The 17,574-nt window shown below is 45.1% G+C and overlaps 1 protein-coding gene across 9 annotated transcripts in view; it reads left to right on the top strand.

Annotated features, from left to right (window-relative positions):
* LOC144276554 (transient receptor potential cation channel subfamily V member 2-like) overlaps window positions 1-17,574 on the top strand; it is a 45,956-nt gene that overhangs the window by 11,725 nt on the left and 16,657 nt on the right. For 3 of the 9 annotated variants that reach the window (XR_013348276.1, XR_013348277.1, XM_077836728.1), the window contains exon 1: window positions 16,365-17,442. The exons of 2 other annotated variants lie outside the window; for them this stretch is intronic. The gene's annotated coding sequence lies outside the window, so the exon portion shown is untranslated. Of the gene's footprint in view, window positions 1-9,062; window positions 9,726-11,392; window positions 11,531-16,364; window positions 17,465-17,574 lie in introns of those variants that run through there. 4 more of the 9 variants (XM_077836724.1, XM_077836727.1, XM_077836723.1 and 1 more) reach the window with 4 other exon arrangements.

A 17,574-nucleotide genomic window follows, 5' to 3' on the forward strand; every position in this document is an offset into this window, starting at 1 on the left:
TCACTTTAGATAAGCTATTACCAGCAGGACAGTGGGGTGGGAGGAGGTATTGTTTCATATTCTCTGTGTATATATAAAGTCTGCTGCAGTTTCCATGGTATGCATCCAATGAAGTGAGCTGTAGCTCACGAAAGCTCATGCTCAAATAAATTGGTTAGTCTCTAAGGTGCCACAAGTACTCCTTTTCTTTTTATAGTGCATAGTGCTCTGTAAAAGAAGCCACTGATCAGCAGAGCAAGCACAAAATAAATTTTATTGAAACTCTCAATTTCTCCCTTTTCTAGTTGAGAGTGAATTTCCTTCCCCAAAATGTGCCTGGGAAAGGTCTCCAGAATTCCACATTGTTTTGGTTCCTGGAACATTTAAGATGCCGCAAGCTTACAGAGAGTTCCCATAAATGCAGAAGACTAAGTAAAACTGCATTTAATTATGATTAAAGAGACAAGGTCAGGGAGGTAATATATTTTATTGGACTAACTTCTTCAGGTCTTCTTTGAGCTCTGTGTATACTCAAAAGCTTGTCTCTCTCCAACAGAAGTTAGTCCAATAAAAGATATTACTTACCTTGTCTCTGTAAAATCCAGGATGAATACAACTACAACTTTAATTCTGAGTGTTCTGCTAGCGTTATGTTTAAATATAGTAATGTGTAAATATCAGGACTTGAGCTCACTCATCTGCTCCACAGAGAGCATTAACCTGACAAAACCACAGTGGGTAATGATTTGCTCATTAGCGTACTTATAGCATTGATGATAAAGTGGAGTATGGGAGGTTGCCAGTGGATGGTGCTAAAGTTTTTGTTAATGATTGTATTTAGGAAAGGACTCTCTAGGAAAATGGGAGCAGAGGGACAGGAAGAGAAAATTTTAAAGTCAGTGGTTAAGACAGCCTCTATAACTCCATCTACCCTCAGGGTGGGTAGGAAATCACAGGCCTGTATTCCAGGGCCTGCGGTGTGCATTATCCCCTAGGCTCCTTAGAGGTAAGGCTGGTAAATCTGTTTCAGTTCCAGGTATAAAGTGGGAATCTTTGTATACTTTTTGCTGTTCATGGAGGTTGGATAATAATGAAGCTAGAAGGATCAGTTTCACTGTTTACAATCAATGTCATTCTCTGGCTCTCACACACTTAGCCCAGTGCTGTTGGGTTTGTGACCCAAACACCTTAGGAAAAGATTTAAATTCCCCTTTCCCTTCAACTCTTCTTTAAAATTTACCAAAAGAAAAACTGTGAAACTACTCCCAGGCTTATGCAATGAGCTCTCTGTAAGCCTCTGCCTGCATGAAGCTTATTGCAAGATTTGTGTCAAAATCTAATTCAAACTGCCCCCCCCCTAATAAATTTTACAGCTGATCCCTTAAAGTTAGGCACAAAATACTCAGTGTGCTGGGAGGTCCCACACTGAATCCAGCTGATGGAAAGTTAATTTCTCTGATCAAGTCTCTTATGGCTCGTAGCTGCCCAGGTGAAATCTGTTGGTATAATAAGGTGGGGCTCCTGAGGGGAGCAATCAGGAACCAAATGCAACAGAGTGCCATAAATGTGGCTCACAGGCAGAAGTGTGAGATCTAAGGTTAGCAGCAAACAGACTAAGGCAGGCCTCTCCAAGGAGGCGGAACAGGGCACTAAGCTTTAGAGGATTTTTTTTTGGTGGTAGCACATCAAGGATTTTTGATAGTTGTTGGCTTAAAATCATTTGATAAAACCTGTTTACCTCCAAATTCTGCCAGTAAACACTTGGGAGGAAAACCCCATCTCTTTGGAGTACGCTGACAGACTCTGTTGGCTTACAGTTCTCTAACCCTTTTTAATAGGTATTCTGCATCTCCTCTATCTCAACCCTGAAGGTAGAGTAAGGCAAGGATGGAGCTGCTCTGCACCCCTCTCATGTATGGTATAGTGCCCCCTGCAAAAATGCAAACATGGTTTCTTCTGTAATGTAGAAACGTATATTTGTTCCCCTTTGAAAACTGCTCTTGGTGCCTTCCCCTCCGTGCCCTTGCTGGGCTGTGTCATTGATAGCACCCCAGGTCTGTACTGCTTCACTAAACATAAAACATGATTTGGGTCCATCTGCACAGGTGAGACCAGACTATGCTATAACAACTCCTTAATAGTGGTGGTTTTGCTAGTTGTGACACATGGCTAGAAAGGATTAAACAGGGCCATTTGAGATGTTAAAGGCTGCAGTCTTGGAGTGACCTACCCATTTTAATGGTCACAGCCCTGGCAGTAATGTCGAGAAATACATGAGTACTGTATGGTGACAGTAATGCCCAATAGAGCTACCTTGCCTGTCTTCTGTCCTGAGGTCCGGTTCTTGGAGATACTGGTACTCTGTACAAGTAGCTCCAGGGAGGCAAAACTGTGGAGAAGAAAATAAAAACCGTGAGAACATGACAATTGTCAGCTTTCTGAAGAGCACACAGAGATAGCCAGACAACTGCATCAGTTCCCACAGACGTGTTCGACATGAATCCAGATCTGAGTTGATAAAAGTTCCATGCAGAGTACGTACTGCTTCATCTACACGTGTATATATTCCATAGCCTGATTATAGAATTCTCCAGAAGAAACATTTAGAAAATATTGTGAAATCTGCTAACAAATCACTGGTAACATAAGTGCTCATCTATCAAACATCAGTTATTGGGGCTTCCTATCCAGGTTGATTTAAGAGCATTTATTCACCAACTTCCTTCTCTATTGGCAGGATAGCATTCCCGTGGAACAGGAAGTCAGGGTTTTTTAGGGACAGTAGTGCTGGTTACATTTTCTATGTTCTGCACTTTTACATTTGTAAGAACTGTGCCTAAGTGCAGAGGCAGTGGCCATTTTCTTCTCAGAGTTGCTGCAGCCTGTACAGAGGAGATGCCTGCATTGTGCTCTCCCTCGCAGAGACTTCACTTTTTCTTTCTTGCTGTTTTTCCTGTAATCTGGAATAAGACTGAGAGCATATGGTTCCTTTTTTGGATATAGGAGAAACAGTACTTGTCTATAAACCAAGATCTATCATGTCTTGTTACATCATGGTAGTGTTCTTTCTTATAACTAGGTCTGCATTTGCCTGGTATGAGCCTGTTACTTGAATTGTGTTATGGATCTGATAGGAGCTAACAAGGTTAAAACATAATTTGGGTCTTTCTGCACAGGTGAGACCAGACTATGCTATAACAGCTCCTTAATTGTGGTGGTTTTGCTAGTTGTGACACATGGCTAGGGTTAAACATCCTGCAAAATAAATAACCCTCAAAAGAGGGTGGAGAGATGTTTATGTTTTTGTGTGTTTACATATGCATGATTAGGGTCCACAATGTAATCAGCAGTCCCTGTCTGTGCTGTATTCTGATAATTCAGAGGTCAAAAGAACATCCTATCATTTAAATGAATTGTAAACACGGGATATCTTGGTATTCATCTCTTTTTTTAAATGTACTGTGAATGGTGGAGGAACAAGCAAATGGTCTTATGTTAATTCATATAGCTAAGTACCGGTGATGGACCTCCTTCAAAGTTATTCTAATTACCTTTTGTTCCCTGAGGAACCCCAACTTGTCAAAAGACATGAAATTGTATAAAAGATCTTTGGGTCCTGATTCTGTCATCTGAGATCTGCTTTGGCTTCATCAGGGGAAGTTTGAGTCGCAAGACTGAGGTCCCAGTTATGCTGGTACGCCCTGAATGTGAGATTTGGACATTGGACTATAAATTATGAACTATTTCTGAAAGAACTCTTTGCAACTACAAAGCTCACAATTTCTGCAATGAATCTGAACCTCAATGAATTGAACTTATGTCTGTATGTATATTGATCTTTTAACCAGACTCCCTCTCTCTTTTGTTTTTTAATAAATTTTAGTTTAGTTAATAAGAATTGGCTGTAGCTTGTATTTGGGTAAGATCTGAAACATTCATTAACCTGGGAGATAATGTGTCCGATCCTTTGGGGTTGGTAGAACCATTTCTTTTATATAATGAAATAAGATTTACAGAAATTTTCATCCTATTTGATGTGGGTACCTGGATGGAGGCCTGAGGCTGGATCACTTTAAGGGATCTTTGTGGTTTGGACTTCTGAGTGTAACCAGTAAGGTAATAAAGAAGATGTTTTATGCTGGCTTGGTGAATCTAAGTATTGGAATATCCACCAGCTTTATGGGCATACTCAGTGGTGAGCTGGAGCCGGTTCGCACTGGTTTGCTAGAACCGGTTGTTAAATTTAGAAGCCCTTTTAGAACTGGTTGTTCTGCAAGGGACAACCGGTTCTAAAAGGGCTTCTAAATTTAACCTGCCAAAAGTGGCGCCTTAGGTGCCAACTCCATGGGTGCTCCAGCCCTGGAGCACCCAAGGGGAAAATTTGGTGGATGCAGAGCACCCACCGGCAGCTCCCCGTCCTGCGCCTGGCCCCAGCTCACCCCTGCTCTGTCTCCTCCCCTGAACGCACCGCCCCACTCTGCTTCTCCCCCCCACCCCCCCGGCTTCCCGCGAATCAGCTGTTCACATGGGAAGCCGGGGCGGGCTGAGAAGCAGGCGGTGGCTTCACACTCAGGCCCAGGGAGGCGGAGGTGAGCTGGGGCGGGGGTGGGTGGGTGCGAGGAGGGCTGTCCACACTGCAGCAGGTAACCGGGGGGGGGGGGGTCGTGCCGCAGGGGAACCGCTCCCTGCCCCAGCTCACCTCCACCACCCTCGGCCTGAGCAGGAAGCTGCCGCCTGCTTCTCAGCCCTTCCCGGCTGCCCCAGGTAAGCATTGCCGGGACTCCCCACTTTGCCCCCCGGCAGGTCTCTCTGGCTCTTATGGGTAGGGTGGGCACCCACTACGGTGGCCCATGAGATCCTCCTGCCTGGTTCTGGGGGCAGTCAGGGGGCAGGGGAGGGGGGTGGATGGGGCAGAGGTCCTGGGGGGGGCGTCAAGGAACACAGGGGGGTTGGATGGGGCAGGAGTCCCGGGGAGTGGGGGTGGGCAACGACCCCCTTGTGGGGTGAGGAGGAAACCGGTTGTTAAGATTTTGGCAGCTAATCACTGGGCATGCTGCATCTAGCTGGGTATGTTGTTTTTGTGACACCTATTCCAGGTGCAAGTCTTGTGCAGTACCAGATGCAGGATGTGATCTCACCTTGTGTGGGATCATGGACTGGGAAGGGGTCACTGTCATCTCTGTGTAGCTGGCTGGAGAGTTCTCTGAAGACGTGTTTTCTGATCACGTCTTGAAATTCTTGCACAGACAGAATTGGCCCTTGAGTCCTTAGAGCTGTTTCCACCTGGCCTGGCTGAACCAAACAATAGGCAGTGATTTATGTCCCAGGAAAATGGATTGCAGTTGCCGTGAGATTTTGTGGCATATCCTCGCTGCCCGTCCTTTATATCTCTGCACCCTCTTCTGTGTCAGGATGCTGTTGAACTTATTTTTTTAATCTTTCTTTTTGTCACTGACTCACCTCCTAGCCTCAGTGTTAAACAGTCTTTGTCTCTTTAGCTCCACATTTTATCTACCCCAAACTATGATTTCTGAAATAAAAGTTATCATGGACTTGAATCTTATGAATGAAATTGCATATTTTGTGAGAAAGGAAATGTGACGCTTACTGACTGACATGTCTTCAGATAGTCCCAAAGCAATAAGATGAAAACTGTGCTGAATGCAGGGAGGCAGTTATATGCTGGCTGATCAAGTCCAATGACTATCTGGTCCCAGACATAAAGCAATGTACCCATGGTCAGGTAGCCTGTGAAAAAGTGCAGAGTAACCCTTTTACTACAGGCAGGGATGTGTGTATGCATGAGATGCACCAAGTTTGGAAGATCTGTTGGTCATTACAGGAATGAGTTGCACAATTACTGCTCTGCCAGGAGACTCTGGGTAACTGAGACTCTCGTTTTACGTCTCTGTTTGCTAGTGGTTGCTTGTTGTTCCCCAGAATGAGAAGGAAAGGGGAGAATGAAAGATGAGCAAATGTTAATTACTTTCTAAATTGCTTCATCTGGGTGAATTTGTGAACAAATTGACTCTTTTTTTTTCCTTTCTAGAGATGATCTGAGGTGTGATTGTCTCTGCTAGATTTAGCCTTGCAAGGCTGGCTAAAAATATTAGTGGAGATGCAATGGCATGGATGTTAGCAACAGGCTAGCATTGTGAGTATGTACCTAGGGTCCTTGGTGTGATTATACAGCTGGAGTTGAAGCCCACGCTACTGTGTCTACACTGCTGTTCTTAGCCATGTTGGTGTGGGTAAAGTCAGTATGAGTATGTCTACTTGTGCTGTAATTACAGCAGAGACTGCAATGTAGCTACACCCTAAGGACCAAATAAATGACTTCCGTTTATTAATATCAGTGATACATTTGGCCCTATCTCGCTGTCTTCCCTCCCGTTGGAGGGAATATCTCGTACCACTGTTCTTAATACACAACATCCTTTGTTCTCTTACAAGCTAGACCTTATGTGGAAAAGCCTGATTCATTTTAGGATTGGAAGAAGTTGGCTTGTGACTCATTTAAAAACCTCAATAAGGGCCTTACCTGCAAAGACCGTACTGATGGCTGGTTGGACCATGTGCTGCAGTGCCTTCTGCAGGGGTTCCTGAGGTTCCTCTGCTAGGACACAATGAAAGAGTTCAGGGTAAATAGATTCTGCATAACAGTTGGAATTTACTTGAAGTTTCAGTCAAGCTCAGAGACTAACATGCTGGTTGTCTCATGAGCTGGTGACTGTATTTAAATTCGACAACTTATATAGGGCCAGATCCAGTGGAGCTCTACTGATGGACACCAGCTGAGGATCTGATTGATAGAAAAGCTTTCTGCTGAGATGATGAACAGAGTATCTTGAAGGAAGATAAGGCTTTGTGTTTCACCTCCTAGGGAGTGGGCAATTATTACCATATAATACTTCCGTTATTTTATTTACTATACAGCAAAATTACCTGTCTGACTGTAAATGCCTCGAATGATGTTGGCCAGGTCCCTGTCCTTTTGCTCTAACATTGAGGTTGCTTCTTCCAATACTGGCACTGGCGGCATCCTAGAACAAGAAATAACAGCATCTGTGTGAGAAATTAAAATGCATTGAGGGGAAGGGACACTATGTCCTATTGGCATCTTTCCTTTATACAGTTCTCAGAAAAGGTGCTGTACAGAACTAAGGAAAATGCCTGATGCTCCATTCGTCTCTCTAAACCCAAGCTGTTTTATTCTAGGGAAACAATTTCTAAGGCAAACTAATGGCCCAGTGACAGGTTTCAGAGTAACAGCCGTGTTAGTCTGTATTCACAAAAAGAAAAGGAGGACTTGTGGCACCTTAGAGACTAACACATTTATTTGAGCATAAGCTTTCGTGAGCTACAGCTCACTTCATCGGAGTGTGGCAACTCCTTGTCTATACAGGTCGTGGAGAGAAACTGAAGAGGGTGAGTGCACGGCTTTCCCCTGATTCTACATGGGGCACGACCAGTGCAGATTTCATCTATGTTTGTAGGGGACTATGCGTGTGGCATAGGAGCCTGTGCTGTGAGGCGCAGCCAAGGCTGGAGATCCATGGGGGAGGATGGAGAGCAATGATTTGTCTCTGATCCCAGACACATGGACTCAATGAAGCCTCTGTAGTCAGCTGCATCCTCTTTCTCCAGAGATGCATAGCCCTGAAAAGGGGAGAGGCATCTGACTCTACCTTGGTGGAAGAGAGCCTCATTAACTGAGGTCGAAGGTTCAATGAAAGTGATAAACTCTTCAGCCAGAACAGCAAAAATGGAGTCCAAAGATAGGCTGGGGGCAGCAGTGTCTAGGACGACTTGCAGCAGAGGCACCAGTAAAAAATACCCTGTGTCGGGCAGATTCGTGGCTGTGCCTTGAGGCTTATGGTAGTAAGAGAAAATGTTCCTCAGGGCTCGTACTGCAACTGAAATAAAAACCCCAACTTTTTCGGAGTCCTTTTTTCCCTGGTGTTGTACACAATCTTTTATTAGTTGCAAAAAGTAAAGGTCATGGTTTCACAATCACAAGATACCCACATATGAATCATAGAATATCAGGGTTGGAAGGGACCTCAGGAGGTCATCTAGTCCAACCCCCTGCTCAAAGCAGGACCAATCCCCAATTAAATCATCCCGGCCCGGGCTTTGTCAAGCCTGACCTTAAAAACTTCTAAGGAAGGAGATTCTACCACCTCCCTAGGTAATGCATTCCAGTGTTTCACCACCCTCCTAGTGAAAAAGTTTTTCCTAATATCCAACCTAAACCTCCCCCACTGCAACTTGAGACCATTACTCCTTGTCCTGTCCTACCACTGAGAATAGTCTAGAACCATCCTCTCTGGAACCACCTCTCAGGTAGTTGAAAGCAACTATCAAATCCTCCCTCATTCTTCTCTTCCGCAGACTAAACAATCCCAGTTCCCTCAGCCTCTCTTCATAAGTCATGTGTTCCAGACCCCTAATCATTTTTGTTGCCCTTCGCTGGACTCTCTCCAATTTATCCACATCCTTCTTGTAGTGTGGGGCCCAAAACTGGACACAGTACTCCAGATGAGGCCTCACCAATGTCGAATAGAGGGGAACGATCACGTCCCTCGATCTGCTCGCTGTGCCCCTACTTATACATCCCAAAATGCCATTGGCCTTCTTGGCAACAAGGGCACACTGCTGACTCATATCCAGCTTCTCGTCCACTGTCACCCCTAGCTCCTTTTCCGCAGAACTGCTGCCTAGCCATTCGGTCCCTAGTCTGTAGCTGTGCATTGGGTTCTTCCGTCCTAAGTGCAGGACGCTTCACTTGTCCTTATTGAACCTCATCAGATTTCTTTTGGCCCAATCCTCCAATTTGTCTAGGTCCCTCTGTATCCTATCCCTGCCCTCCAGCGTATGTACCACTCCTCCCAGTTTAGTATCATCCGCAAATTTGCTGAGAGTGCAATCCACACTATCCTCCAGATCATTTATGAAGATATTGAACAAAACCGGCCCCAGGACCGACCCCTGGGGCACTCCACTTGACACCGGCTGCCAACTAGACATGGAGCCATTGATTGCTACCCGTGATCAATGACTTCACCTTTGTTATTTTTCAGATGCTGGAAGGTGGGTTCGGTGGACAGCAGAACCTGAGACCTCAGGAAAATCTCCCGCTCCTTTGGGGATTTAGCTTTATTCACTGCTACTTGGGACAGATACCCCATACGTGCTGGAAAGAAGAAGAACAAGGGAGGCCATAAAGGAGCCACAGCATTCACTTTTTGCGTGAACTTTAATGCGTTCTCATACTTCACCAGATTTCTTATAAAGACACTACTAGATCTCTCTGTGCAGTTGAACCCACTTACATTCTTGATGATCTTCGTCTAAACTTTGTACTGAGATATATCCATTGGTTTCAGTGGGGCTGCACAGGATGCAAATTATCATAGAATTTGACTCCATGTGTGTAATGACTGCGCTACCCTGAGAGATCACTTCTGAAAATAATTGGAGGAAACTGATCCACTCCAAAGGCAAGAAAGGTACTGTTCAGAACTATTTTATGAGCCCCGGGAATAAATAAGGGAGGGAGATTGCTCCAACCCTCTCTTCAATTTTGTGGCAAGAATTTTAGCAAGGGCCTCCAAGGAGCCCCTTCGAGTGTCTCATTTAAAGGAACAACATCTCTGCAGACCAGTGAAAACCACTGGATTTTCATCATGAGCCATGTGAAGCTGTTTACACTCGTCATTCAGACTGTGAACAGCAGTCTCCAGGTGTCCTGTCTTTTGTGGTGTGGATAAATATTAATCCCTATATGTCATACCACACATGAATGGCATAGATAGGATAGATTGATTTCTAAACGTGCCCAGAAGTTGGGATGGTCAAATATTTTAAAACAAAAGAAGGAACCATTGAAATAAATAAATACCTTTGGTATTAGACAGGTGGAGCCTCCAGGTGAGCCTTCTCAAGTCTGCAGGGAGGGACTGGTTGAAAAAAGCTTGCAATTTCCCCTTCATAGCTGGCCTTTCCTCCAGCAAATTCATCTGAAAAACAATGCATAATTGACAGCAGCTAAATTCTAAATTAAAGCCTTTCAGTATAAGGACAAAGTGTCCCTTCTATATGATATGGACCCCTGCTGTAGTCATGGAATCCAGTGAAACCGCTCAATGGGAGTTTTCAGACATGAGGTATATAGAAGCAGGCCTAGTATCTGCTTCAGGTGGATGGCCTAGAGGGAAGATGGAATTTCCTTATCTATAAAATCACTTAGAATAAGGAGGATAATTAAATTTACGGTTTCAGATCTGCCTGTCATCAGCTATATTTATAGATAAAGCAAAGGACAGGAAGTCAGACATCTGGGTTTTATTCCCAGCTCTGCTACCGATTTGCTATACTGTCTTGAGCAAGTCACTTAGCCATTTATAACCACTGAACTATTTACAGTTTTCAAAATCAAGAGTGTTACAGCAGGAGGAAAGTGAACTCATTTCAAGCATAAGAATAAGGACTGCAAATGGGAAATCAGCCTGGTTCAGATTTTTCAATCCTGCCTGCTTCTGTCTGGTTTGCCCATTCCTGCCTAACTTAGTTGTATACAGCAGCTGTCAGGCTGGTGTGCAGTAAGATGAATGACATGAAGGCACTAGGCAGGACTGTTGGTTTATAGGTCTGTGCACTGCTCCATCGGCGTAAGATTTGTTAGGGAATGGATGAGTGGATTTATTCTGGTTCAGCTTGTGCTGGGGAGTGGGTCGTTGGACATTGATAGTTTAGAACTGGCCAGGTTGCTGGCAGCACCTCTGCTGTGGATAGATATGAGATAATCAGAGTTTCAATAGACAGGAAGCACTGATTTACCTCATAGTCCCTTTAGATGGGCTTATGTTTGGCAGGTGACCTGTCCACCTAGGTGAGTGACGGTGGAGAGAAGATCCAAGATCAGAATGGAACTTTGCCAAGTGCTAGGGAAAGGACAGGGTGGCACATTCCAGTGTTTGGAGTTGGGAGAGGAGGTATTGGTCTTTCCTGAGCAGAATGAATGGATGCTCTAAAGTGTAAGTCAAGAGGGACTGAACTGGGACCTCTGCACTTATGATGTTGAACACATCTTAGATTGCACATAGAAATAGAGAGCCCTGAGCCACTTGGGTCCCAGAGCGGCAGTTTTGGTCTACAATCTGAGGACAAAATCACAAGCTGGATTCTTGGCAAATTTCATGCCATTGGAGCAATATAGATGAAGGGCTACAAAGGAAACTGGTTTGTCTTTAGACTGTGCAACGATTGCATCAGGTTGGAACAGCTGCAGGTCACATTAGTCCTTTATTTTGAATTTTCATGCAAATAAAATAACCCTCTTCGAAAAAGATAGTAAATGTACCACTCCATTCTTGATGTGACTCAGAACCAGGGCTGACTTGTTTTTCAGACGATCACCATCTTGCAGTTCATGAGCAACTTGAATGTACAGCTGCTCCTCTAGGCAAGTGCTAACTTGAGACATCAGGGCTTTACACAGGTCTCCTGAAACAGCCAGAAGGTTTCTTCAGTGTTTATCAGGATAATGGTAAGACAACCAGAAGATAAGTAGGGCAGTGTAAGTCAGTGATTTAGCCATGAGTGTATGGCTAACATTTAACTATTGTAACAAAACTACAGTCACCAGATATTGCTGTAGCAGGGCTCAAGCCTTTTGGCATTTTCTCTTGCAATGCAGCATTGGAGTTACACGGCAAGTAAAGTACTAGCAGAAGCTGTTGTGCCAACGCAGGAGAAGCGTGCATCTTGCCCTGATTACTACCCAGCTAAACTCAGTGTACTCGGATACAACAGTGATGGGCATGGTGTAAATGCCCATACAGAGACTAGGAAAGAAGCCAAAGTTTCATGGGCACTTTATTGAGCTGCTCGGCAAAATAAAGTACTTTGATGACAGGAAAAAAAGGAAACAACCGGGTGGTAACCTAGAAGTTGAAGGAAGAGAGAGGCTGAATATTCTTCCCTTCCCAAGCTGTTACCTCCTTGGATGGCCTTGGCAGGTCGCTGAAGGACGAAAGCCTTCTCTGCCGCAGAGAGGTCAGTGAAGAAATGGACGTGGCTCTCAGTCATCTGCTGCTGGGCAGCATCACATAACTGCACTGTGAAGTCTCGCCATTCCTGCCCAACATAGAGGGGATTCTGTTAGGCCGGCCTCCCTTGGGCCTGGATGTTCATCCCAAATGTGTGAAGACAGCCACGCTCTCCATGGGTCAGGAAGAGGGATACAGAGGTGGACGTGTGCGGGGGGGCCTCCACAGACTCCCTTCTGGCAGGCATTCCTTCAACCCTAATAATAATCCCCCTGAGATTGACAGTATTCCTGTCAACCGCCATCTCTGGCAGATGTTGTCACTGCAACAGTGTGTACAAGACCTAGAAAGTGGCAGTGCAGAGGCTTTATCCTTGGGCCTCCAGGGGACTCAAGTGTTGTAGATGATTTCATGAGACAGACCCAGCAGAAGCCCAGATGCTGTAGGCACAGCACATGGGGTCACAGAGGTCATGCAGGTTAGAGAGACTCTCCATCAGGACAGCTGCTGCCTTCTTAGTAAGTACAGCTCCAAAATGTCCCTCTATGACTCCGACCTTTGCAGTAATCACATCACTGGGTATTTTTACAGACAATTGTCTTGCTTGTTTCTCTAGCAGGGGGGCTTTCTGGCTTTTGTGCTGGTTGCCCTATGTTTCTGAAGCTTGCTCACATCAGATTGCCTCTGGCTTTTCAGAAACCTATAACCGACTGTTGCAATTCAGACCCAGTGGAGCAAGACTCATGTATACAGTCCATTATTTTAGCCCAAGGTGCAGAAGGCTCAGCCACACGTCAAAGTTCCTGAGCCACCTGCCATTGCTTCGGATCCTCTCAGCAGAGGAGTCCCACCGTTGCTAGGGCCTGTTGCTGCAGCAGACTTTACAAAGGCTGTTTCTAGTCTGGCTGTAGCACTAGCCACAAGGAAAGTCTATTCACCCCTCTCTCTATCCCCTCCTCCTCCTCCTCCCTCCCCCCACCCAAAACCGCAACCTTCTAGTTATCTGTTGACTGACATCAGTTAAGAGCTGGTTTATTTCACCCTTTGCTTTACAGCATAAATTAAATTCATTCAATCTCTTAATCAGTTTTAATTTTATTTATTCTACACTGAGTGTTATGATGTTAAAAGGATCTTGTTAAAGAGCTCTTTTTGTGTGAACTTGCTTTGTTTATACGAATAACCCCTTTGAAACCTGAAACTGAAATCTCCTGTTCTTCACTGGCGCAATAAGCAATGACAGGGTGTATTTGCATTAGTCAGCTACTGATGCACCTTTAGGTTCTCTGTGTAGGATGAGGTCAAAGGACAGCTGTCCAAGACATGCACTGGTTGCCTGTTACTGGGCACACTGGTGTGGTTTATGCTACAAAATTCCCATGAACATTAAAAATCATTTTAAAAACTAAAACTCTGTAAATAATGGATGTATGGGTGTGGTGTGGACTGTGTGATGTATCCTTCACTGTGCAGATAGTTCTTCTGGTTTGAACTATAGTTTTGTTTGAGGAAAAAAGCCCTCCTCTGTCCTCCCGAGGCTTGGCTGCCCTTTCAGTAGCAGCTTTTGGCCCAACAGCCACTTTCAACCAATTTCCTTCCATGAAATGAAATACTGAACAGTCTGAATTTCCCACCCAATAAAAATGGCAGCAGGACCACAACTTGCTTCTGAGAGGCCGCTTGGCACTTTGGAGAATGTGAGCAGTTTAATGGCTCCTTTTTTCCACCCTACAGGCTGCTTCTATTATCTTTGTCGCCCGTTAACTCTTTCTCCCCAGCTATGACAGGCATAATGATTTTGCTTTTCAGGGGCAAGGTCCCAGCTATGCATTATTGGGAGCTGGTGCACAGTATGACACCATCTGGAGGGCCCACAGGCCAGTCAGAATGCAGCTTGAGACAGTCATTTCCCAATAGAGATTCTCAAGAGCTGGAAAGCCCAGTGCATGATGCCTTTTGGGGAGAAGCATCCACATAACATGCTTGCTGCATACTGCAAGGCACTACACTGCATCTCTGCCCTCATTCAGTGGGTGTCTCCTCTGCGCCTCTAACTGCAAATAATTAATAGAGATATTGGGTCATGCAGCAGCCTGTTGGTGATGGGCCTCTTCTGCTGCTCATTCTGGACCATACAAGACAAACCAAAATGAGCAGGAAGCTCAGACCTGCTCATGTTAACTATTTAAAATAGTTCTAATTGATACTGTGGCTCTGGAATATAACAGGAATCAGTGCGCACCACTGAATCCAAAACCCCTTCTCCTTGTCCCTCTTAATCCGGGCTAGATGTGAGGTTTATCTTCTGTCATAACTAACTTAATTATTTATATGATGTTGTTTCAAGGGTTGGCTGAAAGTACCATGTACAAGTCAGAAGAAATGATCCTGCCTGCCACCTGCACTTTGGTTCTGCTCTCTGAGCGCTGAGTACAGTGTAAATAAATAGAAATTATTCTTTCATGAGCTTCCTTTTTCCACAATCTCTAGAGTCTGGGAGGGCAGAGACAAGTGATGTGGTGTAACTGCCAGCTGGTCACATGGAAACATTCAGACTCGCAAAGTGAAGGTAGGGGATATTCATGTGATGTCTTTGTCATAACTATGACCTTGTGAAATGATTCACCTGGGGGCAGAGGGACAGTGGCATGGAATCTTTATAGTCTGTTAAATTCCTTTGACAGCCGTTCATGTAAAAGAACTAAAAGTTGTGCTCTAGTTCAAACAGGAATTAATTCCAGGAAGTTCTATGGCTCACATGATACAGGAGGTTGGACTAGATGATCACAATGATCCCTTCTGACTTTATAAAGTATTAGCCTATTATTTATATCCCCACCCTTTTTAATGGAGTAATAGAAAACTGTCCCCTCCATAGACTCCAAGTTCAAGTGTGAAATTGTTCACTAGTGAAATAAGTTTGTTGGCCAGAAATCAGTTCCACTCAGACAAGTCTTGTGACTGGAGCCAAAGCACTGGGAGTCAGGACTCCTGGGTTCAATTCTTGACTCTGACACAGACTTGTATAAACCTGGACAAGTCATGTAACTTTTCTGTCTCACTTTCCCACTCTGTGAACTATATTAACACATACCCTGATGTTGTCTACGGGTGTGTGTAGTGTTGCAGTGATTGAAGAGAAGTATTTGCTATTGTGATAGTCAGTCTTTGAATTCTGTCCTTCCTAAATCCTATGTCAAAAGTTCCTATTTTCCCCGTCCTTCCTCAGCTTCTTTGAGGCATTGTGTATTTTGCTGTTCTGACCCAACAGGTGGACTCCAAGCCAGTGGAGTTAAACCAGTGTAAAGTTGGTGTGAAAGAGAGAGGAGAACTGCGCCCTGTTTGCATCTCTCTGCCTGTGCCGGATTTCTGTCATTTACTAGAATCTGTGGCACAGTCAAAGCTACTAAGCAGGAAAGGAAAGCAAAAATAGCTTTACATCATTATAGAACCAGCTCTGTTTCTCCCCAGGGATTAACACAAGCATCTGAGAAACTGGCTTATGATTTAATTCGGTACCATTGGGCAGGTGGATGGTACTATGGCTTCTAACAGGATTTCTGTTAGAGGCAGATTCCAGCTAGATGCTAACTTGGAACGTTTCCCTGGGGGATGGCCAAGTTGCCCCTATGCTGTCTCGTGCCTGCAGTCCTTCCAGCTGAGAACTACTTTAGACTTGATTGGGCCTCTGGCAGTGTTGGGTAATGAGAGATCAGAACCTGAGCCCTGGGTTCAGTATCTTGCATGGCAATGCAGAATATAGTGACCACTCAAGATATTGGGCCCAGCTAAGCGGTGTGGTGATGTGGTTGGGGAGTGCTCTGAATGTCATCCTGCACCGACACTGCTGAAAATAGAGGAGGTTACACTAAATCCAGAGGCTTTGAATCTGCTGGGGGGAGGAGGAGAAAGAACTCAAGAGACCACAGGGTGCTGGCTGAAGTGCTCTGCGACTGGTGAATGTGAAGTATACCATTGTTGGGAACTTACTGCTGGGCTGATCAGGCTACGCAGACCACATATTTGGCTGCACTGGCAATTCTTGCACCAAAGGTTCCCTTAATAAGATGTCAACTGATGGAATTTCCCTTCCCACAGTTGGACCCCACTATCCCACAGACTGGGCAAGATATGGCCCACAAAGAAAAGACCACCGTCAGGATCTACCACCCTAATCTCGGATATGCAGCTCAGCAGTTTCGCTTCAGGTCTGGCTGGGATGAGGTGATGCAGACCATGTTGGAGAGAGGAATGGAACAAAATTCCCCATCTGCATTAGAGGAAGGAAGCTGAAAATGAACAATCAGTATGAAGTCCTTCACCTGTGCATTAATTTTATTTTTAGGAATCTCTTCTCTAAGTTTTGCCAACTCGCCTCACTGCTGCTTTGCAGCACCCCCAGCTGTTCTAGTCCTGGGTTCACCCACAGTGTAAGTGCCATGCAGTGTAACTGCCCTGGCATGGCAGCTGTGTTCCCTATGTATCATACCTCTGGAGTGGGAACTAGGGTTTGTCCCAGCACCTTGCTCTCCATCATGATGCACCGAAGTTAGTCCTCCATCAAGAAGGAGCATGTAGATGAGATCAGAATTTCTTTAAAGACACAGCATCAGCTAACAACAATAAATAATTGAGTTGGGGTCTCTGACTATCTGCAAGGGGTCTTGTCCAGTGCTGCATCTCCTGGGAGCAATGGGGCATTGAACTGTGCTGCTGAAAAGTGGAGCAACAGAGCCCAGCTCTTTAGAACTGGGATGCCTTTGTGCTATCCCCTGGCTCGTGTTGTGCAGCTGATACTGTGGGTCTTTCTTGTTAACATTGTGGTTAAGCTGGTTCTTGTTTCATTCTGATCTCAGCCTTGCCACAGCTTGGGCATGTGAAGCTGGGTGCGGAAAAACTGACACTCCTAGGAAGTGGGCTGCTGGTAGACATTTCCGTGACAACTTCGCTCATTTTGCAGCTGATCCCTGAGCCTTGTGACATACTCGTGAGGAAAACCACTGGCTACAGAAAGAGTGGAGATAAAATTTACCAACCTCCCATCAGACCTGAGCCTGCTGTGGTTGACAGCCTCAAAACTCTACCCCGCCTCCGCCTGTGTGACCAGGGGTTAAGCATACAACCTGCAATGTACCCAGTGAGCCAGACATTGCCAGTATAACTGCGCTCATTGGCTCTCTAATATGGGTTTCTTTCTTACTGCAAAATCCATCTAATCACTTCCTGCTCAAGCGCTTTGCCGCTCTTCCGTTATTCGCTGAGTGGCTAGCCAGTGCAGAATCAATATTTACTCCCTACAAGAAGCCTGGATTCCTCATAGGCACCAGCCAGGATCTCCGCCTAGGGATGCTCTTTCTCACTATCAGCATGCAGTAGTGAGTGCTAAAAAGAGCACAGTTTCTTTTGCAGGGTAAGATTAATCTTACCTCTGGGTAAGAGCTTTTTCAAATCTTCATTTAACCTTTGCGCTTTCGCTAGTGATCACTGGTATTTGCCTTTGCACTGAAGGGGGGTCAGCCTCTGAAAGCTTATCTGGGACCCA

The sequence above is a fragment of the Eretmochelys imbricata genome, chromosome 17, assembly GCF_965152235.1.
Source record: "Eretmochelys imbricata isolate rEreImb1 chromosome 17, rEreImb1.hap1, whole genome shotgun sequence".
In the NCBI taxonomy this organism is placed as follows: domain Eukaryota; kingdom Metazoa; phylum Chordata; order Testudines; family Cheloniidae; genus Eretmochelys; species Eretmochelys imbricata.